We start from the raw sequence: 16935 nt of genomic DNA, 5'->3' as shown, positions 1-16935 counted from the left end.
AACAAAAATTTATAAAGCGTTTCTTCATAAGTCACTCTAAATCACGAGAAGTATGAAGAAAAAAAATATTGATGAAGATCTAGATCAGTGATGCCCAACGGCCGCCGATATGTCGGCACAAATTGTAGAAAATCACCCTACATAAAGAAAAAAAGGTTGAAAATGTATATTTACCTTCGTTAGGGCTTCAATCTTTCTCTGACGGATTGGTACCATGACATTTAACATTTGTGCATTTATAAAATGGGACCCTGAATGTGGAATCTACCAGGAGAAGTGAACGGATTTTTACTTTTTGTAGAAAATGATAATAAACCAACATATTTGATTTGAAAAGAAAGTGTGGTGTGGCTGTTTAAAAAACAAACAATATATAAACAGATTATTAAAATAAAAATATGACGGTATTCTTGATTCGTTCAACTACGCCTAGAGATTGGAAGATAGATGGGAATATTCACCAAATAGAGACAAGAAAATGAGTCAGTTGTGAAGCTAGATACAATTTAATATTGCTCACATTTTAAGTAGAGAAATGAAGCCTTTCTCTGAAGTTTAAAAGAAGGTTAACTTCAAATATCCCATTAATTAATACTGGATTCACAGGCTTTTATTACAAATATAGTTTAAGGTATTATATAAATTTCATTTTTGTACTTTTTCGTTCATGTGGCTCGCGACACGAGTGTCGGAAATTAAAATTGGCCGCAGGTCAAATTATAGGTTGGGCATCACTGATCTAGATCATTATTGATTCCCAAAGTGGTCTAGATCGATCCAATAAAAAAAAGTAATCAAATGAAAATCAGTTTCTATCGAACAGACTAGCTTGTTTCATAAATTTCATTAGATTAAATTGCAGCTACACCATATGTGATATTAACAGTGATAACCTAAATTTGATAAAAACGAATAGGCTATTTAAATTCAGGAATTCTTGTGAGAATTTAATTAAAGCAAAATAATATATGTTTTGACTTATTTTTAACATTAAATTCCCTTTTATTTCTATTTTCAGCTAAGGTTTGAGGATATTTTATGAACAATGTGTGATAATACCTCAGAAGATAATCAATTCGTTATGAATTTTCGAAAATATATATAGGCTATTATAGTCAGCTAATATATTATTAGAGTGTCTACCGAAAACTGGAAAACATGGCAATTAAGGGGTCTACGATCAGACAAATAATTTGGGAACCATTGATGTAGATCTAGATATAGATATCTATTTGTGATAAGCAAGGATTTAAAACAATTGCAGATGCCTGGTTCAAATCTGAGGTAGATTATATAGGCCTATGGAAATCTAGATTCTACAGCTGCAACGTTCGTTTCACTCTAAACTACGTGATATTTCAATTACTTAGATTCTAGATCTAGATCTAGCTGCGCCGTTCCCCGCTGCTAGCTATCTCCACATAGAATTCGGACTCGAATCCAGCAAAGTCTGCAGCCCAGTTCATATCCAATGCTTGAAGGTGCTGCGCCTGGCTATAGGCCTACGAGAATTTGCTAATTCCTCATATTGGCTACAATGTGGCCAGCACAACATCCGATCTCTGTAAGAGACTCATCCGTCTTAGCCACATTTGTAGTCACATTTAGCCTTCTCTCGATTTTTGCAAATGACTTCCATATATGTCTCACTGTACGTGAATACGTCGCCGTTGAAATGACGTTTGTGTTAAATTGGTGGATTGTTTTGTCTCAAGACCATTAATAACTTAAATGGCTTGAAAAATGGGTCCCGCCTTTCCTATTCGGCATATTGTCTGTCCATAAGAAAAAGTAAGCGTAGCCTGGGGGGGGGGTGAACCTTGAAACACCCCTCACATTAAAATTCCCCCTCCCCTGAAACACAGCCCCAATGAGTTAACATTGCCCGGGCCCATGACTAACAGTGGCCCAGAGCGGCACATTCGATATACGAAAAAAGCGAAAAAAAAAATAATTACGTAATTTACTTAAAATCTAGTGACTCCAACAATAACACTGGGCACAAATTTCGATATTTCTTCTCTAAAAAAATTGTTTCAGCTCTGTGTGAGGCCCCCACCAATTGGAGGCCCTATATAGGCAGCTGCCTAATTTAAATATGTCTAAGGTTAAGGTTAGCCCTAGCAGCTGGGTCCACGCATGTTTTGCATCAGAGGAAACAGTTTTAGATGTCACATAGATAAGACATACATTTTTTTTAAGTCACCACAAAAATATACATAATAGTTAGTAAACGAATGGAGAAACTCAATATGTTTATTTTTTTTAAGTTTATTTACTTTGTTTACAATGATATAGAAACGATACGTACGTGCGTTTAAAAAAGTATAATATGTAATAAAAAATGGCACGATTCAGGGGCATATTGTATTAGAATATAACAACTTAACCTGAAAGTGAGAGTCCTACTTAAAATACAGTCCAAAATGTTAACCATTCAGCTCATTTTTTTTTCTGTACGAAATACGATGTAATAAATCAAACAAAATCAAAACATAAAAGTTTAGTTTGGCAATCCTAAAATTGAATAGTTACTTTTTTTTTAAATTATTATTATTATTTTGCAATTTACGGCACTATCCCATTTACCTTAGTTTTTTATGTATTGAAATGCTTAAATTAATATTTAGTAAATGTAATAAGTACATGTACATATTATAATTGGGCATTATGAATATTTACAAATGAAATAGGAATTTGTACAAGTGAGTGACCATATCTAAAAAAAGGACAGTAATATTTGAATAAAGCCATCAGGATGAAAGAACCGTTTAAAATTTAAATTACAAAAATATGCTTAAAATCTCTTAACTAACATGGAAGTTTATATTTTATATGAACTATCATTGTTTCAGACAAATTTACACCAAAGTGAGATTGCTAAATTATGAAAAAAAAAACACTTTATTTTGTAATATTTATTTAACAAGAAGAAAATCTTTATGATTCTTGTACATTACAGTATCCACATGTAGAAACACTCATATCTGTGATGAAAACATTCTCATTTTTTTTCCCTTCCCCTACCCGTTTCAAGTGCAGAGCGTATCTATCTCTACGTAGGTGTACTGGGAATAAAGGCTCTTTTAGTCTGCTTTGTTTCGCTTCAATATTATAGCTTACACTGACTTACAGTTCCTTTTTTTGTCAAGATGGGTGTAAGAAAGACAGAGAGAGAGAGAGAGAGAGAGGGGGGGGTAGAGAGAGAGAGAAAGAGAGAGGTATAAGACGGATAGAGAGGTAGAGACAGAGGTAGAGACAGAGATAGATAGGTAGAGAAAGAGAGAGCATGTACCTGTGAAAGAGAGCATGAGAATATGTGAGAATTTGAGCGAAAGAGAGACAGACAGACAGACAGAGCATACGTGTGTGTGATGTTTATAAAAAATGAGAGTTTAAATACAAATGAAAACATCTGCTTATGAAAAAATAACAAATAATAAAATGTTTCAAAAACCCTTTAGTGAGCTTATTTGTATAAATATAACATAAAATGCTGGCCTTTTAGTCACAATGAATGTTATAATTACACCATTATCATGAACTAATTGTAGTGAGACGATTCATTAAGATAAAGCTGCCAAAATTATACACAAAGATTCTCAAAATGCATGCATGCTGCCAGTTTATGTAATTGTATCAGCTATGATCGAATATCGCTATTAATACCGGTATTTTTTTTCTTTTCCATTTATTATGTATTATTTACATGTTTATAGCTTGGCGGCTAACAGCACTAGTTTAACATTAGTTTAACGTAAGTTTAACATTAGTTAAACGTTCTTTCACTTTCAAACGAAAGTTTTCTCGCCGGGTCGATCCTGCCATTGTTGCAACAAAAAGACAAGGGGCCACCACTGTTGCGGCGCTGTAAGTCATGATTGCCTTGATTACCTTCCCTTGGAGCTCCATCGTCAGGGAGCATTAGGGCTGAAAAAATATGAAACATAAAAATCATCATGTAAATATAGAGAGATGTATAAAGATGTAAAAAACCAATGTGATAACATTGACGCATTGCGAGCATTTATTGTCTGTGGGCTGATACCCAATGGTTTTGGGGAAGCAGCACCTAAATGGGACACATGGAATGTCAGTAGGCCCTCAATATTTTCTAATAAAAAGGGCTCACGGAATGTTACTGGTGGAGGTGGGGCGGGCAACTTTTTTTTTCTTAGAGAAATCACAAAATTTGTGTACGAAATTTACTTTTCTTAAGAATATATTTACTAATTATTTATATTTTAACGAATTTATCATGTCGGGCGTGGAAGGGGTAAATTAAACCTACCCTTTCGGTGGGAGGCGGTTTAATTTTTGTGAATAAATAAGCCTAAGTCACAAATTTATATAGTATATTCTACTAACTGATATTTTAACCATTTTTTTTTATTTTGTGGCAACGCACTGAAAACTTCAAATTCAATCATTTGTAAATATAACATTTAAAAAAATGTCGGTACCAGACTGGACAGAGAGGAAGGTCGTCGATGCAAACGCCCCCCTTCCCCGACTGAATTTTCCTTTTTTTTTTTTTGGGGGGGGGGATGGATTTTATTAGAAAAATAACATAATTTGATTAAATAAAAAACTATAACTAATATAAGCTATATATTACCTAATATCGACCCCCCCCCCCGGCTAATGTCAAATGCAATCATAAGTAATCAACATACATTACAGAGGGCACCCGTATCTGATTAATCGTTTTCATCCTACCGCCTGCTCCCTTTTTCGTAGAAAACAATGACTTTTAAATCAGAATAGTCAAATATGGCGACATTTTTTTAAATGTCATTCCTTAGGTTCTAAAATTTTTGTTCTCTAGTATGAATCTGTCGCAATTATTTCAGAAAGACTTTGTTTTGGAGGATTTTGATTTCATAATGAACTTTAAAGTAGACCTATAAGGAGTCCTATGGGAATGAAACACAAAATCACTGACATATATCTCAATACTGCAAATATTTTTTTCTTTATAAAACAAAATTAATTACCACTAATTGATTAACTAAATGGTTAATTTTTAAACAGACGCCAGCTGGACAACGGCTTTGTCTGCATCAGTGTGGGAAAATATGAAACACTGAACATCCTTAATCTACGGAATCAAAGACATTGTCATTCATCCAAAATAAAAAAAAAAACACCTTGCATTTCGTTTTGAGATCCATAATCTCTAAATCAGAAGCTAAAAGTGTATCCGTTTCTATGGTGACCGGCTTGAGAAGATGTATTAACAGCATTTTAAGAGATAAGGCGTTGAGAAGTCTGTTTATGCGTCCTTATCCAAGGATAAACATTTATCTCTTCTAGAATTCAAACCAAAGACGTTCTTATCGATCGCAAGCTTTCTCGACACCACATTGTCCCCTATTGCTAATTGGTAAAAAATACACTTTCGCCTGCTTGCCGAATGCTGAGAACATTTCTTTTATTGTTTCAGCAATTGTTACTGACTCTTTTCTATGCACCAGCTCAATATTAACCTAGCGATGCTACGTAAAAGGGCAAAGGTGTCTTTGGATTAATGTCAAGGTTTACTGCTGCTAAATTTATCACACAAGTTCCGACAAAGCTTTAATCTCCATGGAATGAACGTTCAATATTGAATGTACTTTGTTGTTACTAGGTGAACAAATGAACAAACAGACAGACAGACAGACAGACAGACAGAAATAGATAGATAGATAGATAGATAGATAGATAGATAGATAGATAGATAGATAGATAGATTATATATTTGGAACCGTTAAATTATATTTTAACTGTTTCGTTAGTAAAGTCACAACTTTATATATTTAATTAGGCAGGCCTACCAAAGCCAGATATAATAAATGTGATACTTTTTAGCAAATCTTATATTATAAAAATACAGATGTTATTACAAAAAAAAAAGATAGTTACTTCCTACCCGTCTTTAGGTAACCCATTCCATTCTCCAACGGCACTAGGGAAGAAGGAGTACTTGTATAAATTTGTCCTAGCATATGGAACAAGAAATGTGCCTTTGTGTCTTTCTGAGTATTTTATTAGGTTTTGTTATTGTATATTTTGAAGATTATGGTTCAATGTTTTATGTATAGTCTTCTATCCTGAAGGCAGTGAAGAGTCTCTAAATTTAGTGATATTATTTAAGATTACTCTAATCAAATGCGTATATTAATTTGTTATAAATCTCACTGCACTTTTTTTTTCGTTCTAGTTGTTTTTTTTTTTTATGTTTTCTTGAGTTGAGGGTATATAGGCCCTTAATGTATATACGCGGTCTGTCACATTTTTAATATTATATTTAAAAAAGGTTGATTAGAATTAAACTTTTAACGGAAAGTTTCCTGAATATGATGTTCCGTGCACTGTAATTGTACTGCGCTCGAATGGTTGTTTTTCTTCAACCTACCATTATGTTATTTCTTACCTCGAAGAGCTGCTGCATCTAAACAATTTGTCCAGATTAAGTCAGCGACCAGAACACAAATGAGCAAGTATTTGAACTTCATAGCACGAACTTTGTAACAAAAAAAAATACACTATAATCTTTTATATTTATTGTAGATCTTTATATTCTGTGAAAATAAAAAAAAATCCATTTTTAATTTTCAAAAATGTTTTTTTTTATAACTACTTTAAATTCTTTTAATAAGAGCAAACAAAAAAAAAATAAAAATAAATTACACCAGTTTTATGAATAGCACTGCAGTTGGTGTTAGACCTAGAACTCTTCTGTTTCGAGGTAAAATCAAGTGTAGCTAAGGGCACTAAATGTGTAGATCATATCTGTGACATTTATATCCCTTTGCAATGAGGTGCTTTTTGGATTTTCTCCGTCTCATTGCACACAGGCATTCCCTTAGAAGTCACTGCCAGCAAGTGAATAGTACGCAGCACTTTGACAAGTGTAGACTAGACCCGCACTCTTAAGAGCTAGATTTCTGTTATAAAGTATAGTTTTTCCAATCGCTTTATTGTCAGATATAAGAATCCATTTATGTAAACTCAAACTCTATAGCCTCGCCTAATGACTTTATTTGAGAGTCTTAAGTTCATATTTGCCGGAAGAGAATGGATTTCAAAAAATTATTATATATATATACTTTATGAAATTTTTTAAGTTTATATTACAATGATTACGTTTATTAAATCCTGCATAAATTATCATTACTTCATAGTTTTCCCCGAGGGAGAAATCAGCTATGACAGCTCAGTTGTTGTTTTTTAATTAAAATTCATAAGCAGAGATCTATGAAGATCCACTTAACCAAAATTATTTATATTCATTTTTACTATTAGATCTAATTCATTTAATTTTTGACTAGGGTCTCAGCAGGGCCGGCCCTAACAATTGCGGGGCCCTTTGCGAAACGTATAATAGCAAGAATTGCCGAATTGTTTAATATATCTTCGTGAAATTATTGACCTCAAGTAATTCTTGATTAAATGATTAAAGGCGCGAGAAGCTTCTTTCACCAGATGCCACAGTTACGGGTATTGTTAAAAATATTCTGAGCGTCGTTTTCAATAATGAATGACAACCCTAAGTGACATTTGTGTCTATTTTTCAGGAGACTTTTATGAGTTTTCAAAATATTTTAATAATTTCAAGAGATTTCCTGGATGTCCTGGAAAATCAGGAGGCCGCGGGAACCTTGGTTTAATTTAATAATTTACACTTAGAATTAGCGCGGGGCTTATGAAAGTGCGGGGCCCACTTCGGCCGCATAGGTTGCAGTGGCCTAAGGCCGGCCCTAGGTCTCTGGGAAAGAAAAGGGATGGAAGTTCTCTTCTTCTTCTTCTTCCTCGTTCTCATTGTCATGTTGGAGTGTTCAGATGACTAGACCAATACATGAGATGAACTGCGCAGTGGTTTCCAAATCAGGGAGCTCTCCATATAGTTTTCTTTATATTGGGCTGTTTTGGGGCCAGTGTCTTGTAAGGGCCTCTTGGTAAAGAGAACAGTTTTGGAGGACGTGGTCGGCATTCTCTGGCGACACTCCACATGAGCAGATTTCACTGGTTCCAATTTTGAGCTTCCGTGTTGTCGCATTCTGTTGTGTCCGGTCCTGAGTCAAAAGATTAGACGTTGATCTTGTCGGGATAGCTTATAGTAAGCGTCATCTTTCTTGTGATTTGGATGAGAGCTCGTCCATTTCTCATTTATTTTAGTTCTGATATTGACGTATTTCCAAACTCCTTCCGGTCTAGATTTACCGGAAATCTTCGTGCCAAAAGAAGAACAAGAGAAGAGCTAAGCATTACACACGAGGACAAAAACACGGGAAAGTAAAGACTCAAAGCAAGGCCAGGTTTAGACCTTCACTGTATATGAGGCTCTATCCTTATATATCCTTATATATCAGAGGCTGTAGAACTACTAGATTATAAATTCTCAGACAAAACAACTTCCACATTAATTTATAATTAGCGCAAACAAATTTGCTCGTGGATCTCCATGGACGATATTTTCTTTAGATACCAATTTGTAAAAGAAGACAAAAATGCCCCTGAATGATTCAAGGGAGAGTCTACTTCGCTCTTTTATCAATTGTGTGTTAATCAGCAAAATATGCTCTTTCATTGTTGACTTGACATATTTTTAGACATTCTTTCAGAAATGAAGAATATTACGACAGAGGATGAAAGCGTCACTGAGTGTTACGGCAATCCCAAGCGCCTAACTCAGTGAGCGTCCATTAAGGATCGAGCTTGCGCCCTATTATGAGTAAAAGCTAGATATTTTTATATTTCAGGCCAAATGCCTTCCGGACGGAGGCCATGACCACAAAAAGGAGGACATGACCTTCTCTTTTTTTTTTTTTTTTGCTTTTGTTTGACGTTTTTCTTATAATGCTCTGAACTTTCTGGTCCATTTAGCATTGTCGTCAACTGTTTAACCCACAGCTGAGACTTCACTTAATTTCGAATAACATTCACAGGGATTCGAACTAGAGACGTCTGGATAGAATGGGTTCCACATTGATATCATCGAATAACGTAATCATTGTAAATCGTACATTAACAAGCCATATCTTGAATACTGAAATATAAGTTGCCCATGTTGGTATCAAACAAAATAATGAATTACCAGTAATTAATTGACAACTTTGTTACTTTTTTGTTGATTCATGTCTTGCCTATGAATAATTGTGCGAAGTTTCAACTTGATCCGAGAATGGGTGTGGGACAAATAACTTAAACACACTTTTTATCAGACAGACAGACAGACAGAGTGAGTTGATATAAGCTTTGTAAAAACCCACCTTCTGTTCACTCCCCTGATGGTCTTTGTCTCGCAATTACAAAAAACCAATATAGAAGACGCCAGCTCTTCAAAGTACTCCTTGCCATCTTAATGGCGAATCTAAATACAAGTTTATTGCAACTTATTAATCCAGCTATTTACCTTCAGGCCTTTTGTTTTTTTGTTCCCTCCCCCCCCCCTTCCCTCACGACCACAATGCGTGTGGCGAAACTTAAGGTCGCTTCAACTTTTGAAATGTCCGCCATAATTCATTAACATACTTGCGGAAACAGACTTTGTAAACACGTACATAATAAAAAGAGGATAATGCATCTCCATAGATATAGATCTCGACCTATTGTATACAGGCCCTTAAGGCCAACACAGAGTTTAAACACGAGTCTAGTGAGATACTTATTTCTGGAATGCCATGTACATTTTTTAAGATGGTTGGGAATATAAGTAATTACTAAGTTAACTTATCTTGGTTTTATTAAATGAACGTTTTTCATTTTAGTTTTTCTTAATTAACCTAGATAACTCGTTTTTTTTATGATGTTTTTTTTTTCATACTTGACATGGTTGAGTGAAGATTGCAGTTACATGTACCTTTAGAAAAGTTGAAACTTTTAATATCCGAAACAATGAAGTTATTTTAGTTATTTCTGTTGGAATATGACACAAGTGCAAGAGGAAATGTCTGCTGCTCGGATTGAGTCATGTGTGATGTCATGACTCAAATATTTAAAGTGTTTTCATTAATCCACACTTTAATCTTTATATTAAGTGCATCGATAGTGTCACATCCTAAGCTGATAATGAGACATTGGTTTCAAATATTTTTGTTTTAAGTTTAAAAACAAAGTGTAAGCCTACTCTGTAATGTTTAGGTTTTGGAGAAAAAGATGCAGAAATAATCTTTAAGAGGGGCAACTGAACTACTGTTAACAGTAAAAGAAGATGGTTGTTTATTTGCAGATGATATGAGGATATCACAAACATAGCAGTCTTTAAGTTTCAGGTCTTATAATACTTGTTTACAGGGGGTCACTGGAACCGCCTCTGTCTTCAACACTTTCCAACAGATGTCACTGTCGCCGCCCATGTCGCATCTATCGCTGCTACCACAAGGTCGTAGTCCGTGTCGCTCTCAATCTTCTGGTCATCTCATGAACGGTTGGCTTTTCAAACCACCAGGAATGTCTTCCACTCGCAGGAACGACCATTCCACTATTTCTCAGAGACCTTCCTGACCAAACAAGCCACACGGTTACTCACCTAGCTCTTCTATCCACGGGCGATAATCCCTTTCATAACTGGAGCGACCCAAGTTCTAGAAACGATCTTTCTTTTCCCTGCTCACCTAAACAGCCCGTTCTTCTCCAGTGTTGAACAGTGGCCTGGTGCTCACCACAAGCGCCTGTGCTGTGGCAGAGGCTTTACAATGTAGAACAATGTATATGTAACGCCAAGAAAACTTATAACAGAACGCCGGCGGACAATGTCTATGTCTGCACGAGAACTGGGTTTCCGTAGTCATGTGACACTTATCCTTAATCTTCGTAATAGAAGACTTGGCTTTTAATATTTGTAACAAATTAGGAAGTATCGGACTGATTAAGTTTATCAATTTCCCCCACTCATTTCCAGTAGGATTTACCTGTAAGCAACACAAGTTATATGCTATAGCTTAGGGCCCCCACTTGGACCAAGAAAAAAATGGTCCCAGGGATATTTTCAATAATTTGGAAACAAAAGCAAATGAAACATTGCCTTATGGTACTTAATAGGGTCCCAATATCCCAAACAGCTTAGGGCCTTGTTGTCTAAACCCGGTCCTGTCCATTTTCCAGATGAAATCAGTGTCAATTAGGCATTAGAAGCTCTTCTGTGGCTCTTAACAACGAAGTTCACAGACCAATAGTCATGTCTTTGTCCAGTGTTAAATAGTGCTCTGGTATCTTAAATCCCGGTGGGGAAAGATTTAAGGGAGAGTAGGTGGGGCTACAGTAAGAAAGGTGCCTCTGAAAAAAAAAAAAAAAAAAAAAAAAATTTCAATATTTCAACGGATCAGAAACTTTATTTTTCTAACATTTTTTTTTCGCATTTTTTATGGCTGGCCAAAATATTAGGATTAAGAAGTGTACGCTTGTAGCATGCTCGAAATAAGTGAATCCAGATCCGATGATATACGATGATTGACGATATAATGTGTGACTTTGCTACACGCAAGGCTCGTAAAATAAAGTTAATTTGATTTTGTACTTAGAAATGTGAGGGAACCAATGCACGTGGAAAGAGAAAGTAACCCTGTGGCAATAAATGAGAAGGGAAATAAACAAGTAGGAGACAGGGTTTGAGAAACGACCGTGTGAAATTAGTTTTCACAATTATTATTTTCTTTATTTATTTATTGTGATTTTGAGGAATGGACCTCATTCACCAATCGTAAACAAACAACATTTAGTCTCGTGATTATATTGATAAAACAAAGAAAAAAAACTGTCACGTGATAGCCATTGTGTATTAAAAAGTATATCGTAATTTGTATAGAAGAGATAGAGAATCACGTGGCTAAATGTTGTTTGTTTACGATTGGTGAATGAGGTCCATTGAAATAAAGAATATAGACCTAATTGACTTTATTGTCATATCACATTTATTGGAAAATAAAAGCTGTTAGTCCTATATTCTTTTAGTAATGTCAAAGGTACTTTCTTGTTTCATTCGTGTTTAGCGCTTCCGCAGTGTCCAGTGACCAACCCAAATGGAGGTAACACTGAAAGGACTGCAGGAAAATGTAACACCGGCGAAAGGCCGAACAATCAATAGAGGTAGTCGACTCTGGTGTTGAACATCAAACAGGTTTAACAATCATGAAGGGAACCATCGAATGTCACCTACTTCTAGCCGTTTATAAAAAGGCTTCTTATTTCTACGTTGTAATGAAAGCGTCTTGTTTATGTCGGCTCCATAGACATATATATATATATATATATATATATCCGAAACAAATAACTAATTCCTAATCGTGCCCTAACCATAGACATCAATAAATATAGACTGGCCGAAGGAAGTAACTTCATGTAACTTGAAAACATGTATATCTATTGTATTCGGATATTTATGTCTATGGCCATTAACATTCGCTATTAATTCCATTAAGAGGCTCTGTCAGGGAACGTGAAATTATTAACAAGCTTGTTTGTGTTTGAATATGGTGAAAACATCAGAGGACAGGGAAATCTTGCGACGCTATTGAGTGCATTTCCTTTCCTTTGGGTTAGAGATCAAATGTTATCTCTTTTTTTTTTCTTAAAAATTTTAAAGTGTCTGTCGTATAAAGGTCTAATCACTTAAAATTGTATGGAGTGCAATGGGAGGCTTCTCAAATTCTTTAAATTGTAAGATCTCCATTTTAAACCACTTCTTTATACATGCCATTCTCTTCTTCTTTTTTCCCCTGTCTCGAAGGTGTTTGGGGGGGGGGGGTGCGTAAGGTTAGTAAGTAAACTTTCCCCTTTTTCAGACCTTGCGATCTATGGGGCAGATGATGTTAAGGTCATCTGTTTCTTTGGCCAACGACCAACCGCCTTTACTTTCCCCATTAGAGTTGGGTGGACTTAGGGGCGCCCTAAAAATCCTAAATCCCAGTCTTCACCGAGATTCGATCCAAAAGATGCCAAAATGATGCCCTGGGTTGCACACACAAGATGTCACGTGTAAGGTTAGTTTAACAGAAAACATAATAAGAATATTAAAATAGCAAAGAATGAAATCCACGGAAGAAAGAGTGAGAGCCCTAACTAAGGCACCGATACATTTTTCAACCTTTTTTCTACATTTTGGTCCGATGTTTCAGCGGGCTGGATCTGGTCCGCTGGCCGTATTTTGGGCATCACTGATCTAGTAGATGCACGTTTTCATGTGACTGTTGAGCCTTATAGTGGACAGACATTCTCGTTCACATATAACACAAGTTAAGATTACATCATTGGATATAAGTATATAAGATATAAGCTGCCCTTGCTATAGACCTTAAGTAGTAAAGTTCCCTTTTCAGACTTTGAGGTCTATAGGGCAGATGATGTTTCTGTTTCTGTGGCCTACGGTTAACGAGGGTGTCATGTGGCCAGCACAACGACCAACCGTCTCTACTTTTCCCCAACTAATGTCAAGTACCAAGGTAGCCAGTCTTCACCAGGATACGAACCCGGGACCCTCGGTTCGGAAGTCAAACGCTTTACCGCTCAGCCACCGCGCCTCTATAGACTTTAAGTATGTAGGCCTATTTATGTGTCTAGTGCTCTCTCTCTCTCTTAAAACCAAACCAGAAGATACTAGATCTACTACCGTTACACTAGTTGACTAGATTCTGAGTTTTTGGACATTGAATATTGTTACAGTCAATCAGATAACGACCTAGGTCTCCTTGTGTCACTCTAATCCCATGGTCTCCTTGTGTCACTCTAATCCCATGGTCTCCTTGTGTCACTCTAATCTCAAGGTAATCTCAGCCTGCCTGCTTTATTGACTCCTCGGCATTTTGCTTCAGCCAATAATGAAATCAATTTAAACTGGTTTCTTCGCTAGTGTTCTCTGTACTCCTTTAATATTGTTGGTGAAAGTTGGACACTGAACGCTGAGACTGACAGACGAATCCAAGCCTTTAAGAAAGAATGTTACAAATGTTTGAGTATCAGATACCAGAAAAAAGAAGACAAATAAGTTTGTACTATTACAAGTCAACACTCTGGCTGGCAAAATGGAAGAGCACCCACATACTGTGAAGAGACGAAATCTGAGCTGGTTTTGTCATATTGTAAGACATGACTCACCGTCTTAAAGTCAACCTTCAAGATATAGTGGACAAAGCACGAGGAAAGGATCGTCCAAAGAAAGCAAAATTTAAGTCAATGATTTACATGCATGACTGGATTGACCTAGGAATACGCCTAGGACGTAATCATCTTTTTTTAAAGTAACGTCTGTATTTCATAAGAAAAGATAAGATAATCTCAGGCGTCTGACCAATTCATTCGTCGATTTTATTACGTGCCTTGCTTTGTCTACCACAGAGATCTTTATTTGTGGAGTGTCAGTTCGTATTTTTAATCCACTTCCTGTCTCTCCCAAGCACAGCCTCTTTGGGACATGGGAATAGAAAGCCTCTTCCTCTCATTATGGGACATTGTTTTCTATCTTATCTTATCTTATCTTATATAATACAGACGTTACTTCAAAAAAGAATATGATTACGTCCTACGCGTCATGCATTCAGTCATGCATATTAACCAATGACTTAAATTCTGCCAAGTCACTGGTTTTCCTGGCTAGCTCAGGCAACCCATTCCATGCTCTAATAGCACTAGGGAAGAAGGAGTATTTGTACAAATTTGTCCTAGCATATGGGACGAGGAATGTGCCTTTATCTTTGTGTCTTTCAGAGTATTTTATTAAATTTTGTTTTTGTATTTGAAGTTTATGGTTCAGTGTTTTATGTATAATTGCTTCTATGACAAGAACTCAACATTTCTATTGTTCTTAATACTTATTTATATATATTTGATTCAGGCTCGGTTTCCATTTCTAAAAGATTTTCTGAAGAGTATACAGAACGAAAATAGAAAACTACAACTAAATATCCAAACCACAGACATAATATATATATAGGTCTGTGATCCAAACTCTTTAAAAAAAAAACCACAACAACCAGGAAGAAAGTTTAATACGAGTGTCTCTGTATTAACGTTCGGTCAATGTTTTCCTTTAAAAAAACCAAACCACAGAATGACTAATGATATGCCTGGCTTGATAACACAGAGCAAAGACAAGAAAGTGGAAGAGAGAAATAGACAAAAATGTCCATTAAACAACAGAATGATACAATGATTGAGAAAAGATCAAGTCTTTACAAGTGTAGATAGACTCACTGTCAAAGAGGCAAACTCACATATATCATACATACATCATACATACATACATACATACATACATACATACATACATACATAGGCCTACACAAAGATAGATAGATAGATAGATAGATAGATAGATAGATAGATAGATAGATAGATAGATAGATAGATAGATAGATAGATGGATGGATAGATGGATGGATGGATAGATAGATAGATAGATAGATAGATAGATAGATAGATAGATAGATAGATAGATAGATAGATAGATAGATAGATAGATGGATGGATAGATGGATGGATGGATAGATAGATAGATAGATAGATAGATAGATAGATAGATAGATAGATAGATAGATAGATAGATAGATAGATAGATAGATAGATAGATAGACCAAAATCATATCAGAACAAAATATGAACAATAATATAGCCTCGGAGTAGCAGAAATAAACTTTGACCTTTTCTCTCGCACGCACGTGAGCTAGCTCAGTGGCGCTGTTCCTTATAAGTCCATAGCACGCCATCCCAGAGTGCGCACAGCACATCAGACGTTGTGGAGCTAACGTACACAAAGCATACCTGAGCTCCTCTCCCCTATCTAGATGGCCCTCTCCTTCCCTGATTCGCTCGTCTATACGCTCCCCCCTGTCTTACCTTTCAAACTAATCTACCTTACAACTTTCTCTTCTTTTTTTCCCCCCTTGTTTTACGATGTAACATTTGTTATGAGATGTTTAATGTTACATAGCATTTGGTGAATTTTTAAAAATGAGTTTCTTTAATGTTTAGGTATATACAACTAGCAAGACCATTCTAGTCTTCGGTAATGTTGCAGACTTAATTAATAACAACAATAGTACTAATTATTACAAATACTCGACACAAGAGGTTCTCGAGTCAGCCGATTACTTATTATACTGGGGTATTTGGACTGACAAAACGGTGGACCGTGGATTTTAATCGCCCTGATTAACTGTCTATTGACACAAAAGAAAACTCCGCTACCATGATTGACGTCACCGTAGGCCTACCATGATTGACGTCACCGTAGGCCTACCATGATTGACGTCAGCGCAGGCCTACCACTATCCCATAAGATAAGGAAAACTGAAATGGTAAAAGAAAGAAAATACCGGTATTGGAATTTTAGAGATAAATCAATTACGGAAGTTATTTTAAAATATCAATAGGCCTATACCCTGTTATTATATCAACCGAGGGGATAATGACAACTGACCTCATAGACACCTTCAAGGTATTTAATATCGCTAAGAAGATTCTTGCTGCCTGTCGCATCACAAACAAAATTATTCAATGGACTACAATGAATTTTGTTTCTCTCCAACGAAGCTCGACCCTGGCAGTACCAGAGATGAATATTAGTTCGTTTCTAACATAATAATAATACTTACTGACATCGCCGTACCTCTGACCCACATTATGAGAAAAGACTAAAAATAAAAAAAAAAAAGAAAGTTTGGAAAATTAAGTTGAGGTTAAGCGACTATGGCAACTATATAAAATAGCAATACGCCCTATTATTATATTAATCAATGGGTCCTCAATAGGATAATGTCAGCTAACTTTAAAAATAGACCTACATTTAAAGCGTAAGCATTCCTAGGAGGATCCTCATTACTTGTCATTATTTGTCAAAGGGCAGTATACTTCTGCAGACTTGCCTAATTTCTCAGTCGACACAGTCACTAAGCTGTAATGTCAGAGACAAAACGAATAGATCCAGTCACTTCTCATCTCACACTCTGTACCTCAACC

At 35.8% G+C, this 16935-nt stretch overlaps 1 long non-coding RNA gene across 1 annotated transcript; it reads right to left on the bottom strand.

Moving 5' to 3' along the window:
• Positions 1-2290: 2290 nt before the first annotated feature.
• LOC106055830 (uncharacterized) lies at positions 2291-6883 on the bottom strand. The gene is made up of 3 exons (XR_001215611.2): positions 6676-6883; positions 6419-6566; positions 2291-3930 (listed from the first exon to the last, which is right to left on the bottom strand). It is a non-coding gene; the product is annotated as an uncharacterized LOC106055830 (long non-coding RNA).
• Between the last annotated feature and the right edge of the window lie 10052 nt (positions 6884-16935).

Source organism: Biomphalaria glabrata, chromosome 15 (genome assembly GCF_947242115.1).
Source record: "Biomphalaria glabrata chromosome 15, xgBioGlab47.1, whole genome shotgun sequence".
Lineage (NCBI taxonomy): Eukaryota > Metazoa > Mollusca > Gastropoda > Planorbidae > Biomphalaria > Biomphalaria glabrata.
This window is presented reverse-complemented; position numbering and strand designations above follow the sequence as displayed.